We start from the raw sequence: 2946 nt of genomic DNA on the forward strand, positions 1-2946 counted from the left end.
AAAAGTCTTTATCACGTTATCCAAAAAATTCTCTTACATGTCTTTAAAAAATGGCTTTTGGTCAAAATCTATTTTAGACAATTCACAATTTTTTAAGCAGAAGTAGGAGCAAAATATATGGTAAAAATAAAATTTAGGGGGCTGGGGTGGTGGCTCAGTGGTAGAGCACTCACCTTGCATGTGCAAGACTCTGGGTTCGATCCTCAGCCCCACATAAAAATAAATAAGTGAAATAAAGGTATTGTGTCCAACTACAACTAAAAAATAAATATTAAAATAAAATAAAATTTAGTTTTAATGCAAAGCAATAAATGAAAATAAAAATAAATCTGATCAATATTTTAAATTATAATTTGTAACTCTCAGTGAATTCTTAATAAGCCAGTGTACATGGTCAGTTTATATCAATTATAATTTTAGTTCTGATATTTCAAAATTCATTTTGGTACATTAGGTTGAACTAAAAGAGAAGAAACCTGATAGGCCTGCAGTAAGTATCTTCTCCCAATTCCCAACCTAGAAATTACGGACCATGAGACAAATAAATGTAGTGTCATTGTAAGCATAACGGGGGTGCTGCATTCTGACACCCACAGCATGAAATTCTATATAGCAATCCCCAGAGGTTAAAGTCCTGTTGGTTTACAAACCTAAAATCTAAGTTACTAAAATTGGTTTTCTGAAACACAATTAAAGTCACATTCTATTCTCTAAGTCCAGCTGCACTGCTTTTCTGGGTAAGAAGTGAACATAATCAAGTTGTGGTAAGAGAATTTGTCTTTAATTCTGTTCTTTTTTCAAATGCAAAGTTAAGTAAATACCCCCAACTTTCAGGTAATTTACTTGTGTGAGCTATAGTGAGGTAGCAGAGAAAGACTTGTAGAACACACTAGATCCCTGGAACAGCAGGGTCATCTGGTGAGTTCCCAACACAATGGAGTGAAGACCTTGCTTACTTTCAGGGATAAATGAAAATCTAATGTTTCCTAGGTGCAGGCAAAATCCTAATCCTAAACATACATAGTCACTTAACTCTTTAAGCAGCACCATGCAGCTATTGGCCACTAGCACCCTCCTTTGCCTATTAGGAAGTCCTATCTGAATTCATGGTGCTGTATAATAAGCAAAAGGCCAAGTCCAACAATATCTGGTAGGAAAGAAGACACCATTGAGAAGGTCAGAGGGGACTCCACCAAGAGGCTGGCAACCAGGCAGAGCTTCCAGCCCAGGAATGTCACCCTCTTTGGGTCACAGATAGGGATGTGGGGAAAGTAAGGAAAAAAGGTAGCTTTTCATCTTCCTATTTGCCAAAGAACCTTTGCATCCACACCCTTAGGAAATAAGGGAGAACATGGGCATGGAGTCTAATAATTTCCCTCATTTCTATTAACTTCTGTAGATGGAAAAAAAATCATTTGGTGGGGAAAGTTGGAACTTTTAAGTTGAAAAAGAGATGCATATTTCAACAAGTTACTATTTAATTCTCACCTGAAGTCACTTAAACCTAAACCAAAGCAAAACCCAAAGGGCTAAGGCTGCCTTTGCATTGGTCCACATTCAGGCCATTCACTAGCAGTTGAATGGCACAGAAAGGACCCTCAGATGCCGAATGCAGACTAAGTTCCATGTGTTCATACAACAACACACACTAGAGTTGATCTCAGTCCTCACATCCCAAAGGAAAGAAAATCAGGAGCTGTCCTTTAAAATCACAAGAAACCTCTCTGTCACAAGGGTCAACCTGATGTAGAAAATAATTAACAATAAATAGCAATAGAGAAAAGTATTTTGAGTTTAATCTGGTAAATGTTGGACTAGAATTATTTCAGGGAAACTCTGGGCACTGGGTCATGGTTGTCTCGTAAGGTGTTAATAAGAATTCTATCTCCACAGCACACCCGCCTTGAATCCTTGGGTAAGTTATGTAACACTGTTGTCCCACTATTTCCTGTAAAATAACAAAAATCAATTTAGGGGGAATTTCAAATGAGGCATCAGTACAACATTTGACTACAGGTCTACAATAAATGTTAGTTCCTTTCCTTATCATTTAATTTTATAATTCTTAAGTAATTCCATGCTTATAAACTACAACAGAATAGCAAACATGGATTTCACAAACACACATTCTAGAACCAGCCATTAGAAGCACTGTACTTAAAAATATACATTAAAAATAAAAACTTTAAAAAATGGTATCTAAAGGATGTTTGGTATGTGTTTTATACCAAATTCCAAGCAAGTTCCTGCTCTCTCTGTATATGTGTAAAGGAAGTCTGTACAGTAATCTACTGTTGCCATACTGCTGTTAAAATCAGTCTGCTTCTTTGATTTGAATGCTTTTATGTACTTAAGATTTGGGAGGCAGTGAGTCTTTTTAAATAGACTAACAGCCCATTATATGAAGAAATCAGTTTCTAGATAAAGTTAAAAATTATAGATTAGTCATCAAGTTCATTGCTCTTGTTTTGAATGAGTCCCAGGTGATCATGGAAGAACCATCCTTCCATCTTCCCTGAATTCTCATGTCCTCTTCATCACTTGGTTCAAGCAAACAAGAAATTCTACTTTCATCACTAGGATGGAAAAGAATTCAATTGCCTTAGTTAAAATTCAATCACGGCCTCAAATTTTTATGCATGAAAGCTAAAAAATTTGATCTGCACTTTGTCTTGGTTAATAAGCTAAACATAAAAGACTTCTGAGCAAGTAACATTGTCAAGTCCCCTATCAACACTTCCTACAGATTCATTTTTTAAAATATCAAAGAGTTTAATATTTTAAAGCAAATAGATATACACACACATATATGCTAAATCTCCCACAATTGTCATATAACCAATTCTATTCCCTTTGCTTTATAAAACCCAGACTGTATTTAAGTAATCCCATTGGCTATAAACCAATGTTCTAGAAGAAATGTTTTCAAGTCCCACACCCTTTTGC

This window comes from Spermophilus citellus, assembly GCF_964194105.1.
Source record: "Spermophilus citellus genome assembly, contig: SCAFFOLD_543, whole genome shotgun sequence".
Lineage (NCBI taxonomy): Eukaryota > Metazoa > Chordata > Mammalia > Rodentia > Sciuridae > Spermophilus > Spermophilus citellus.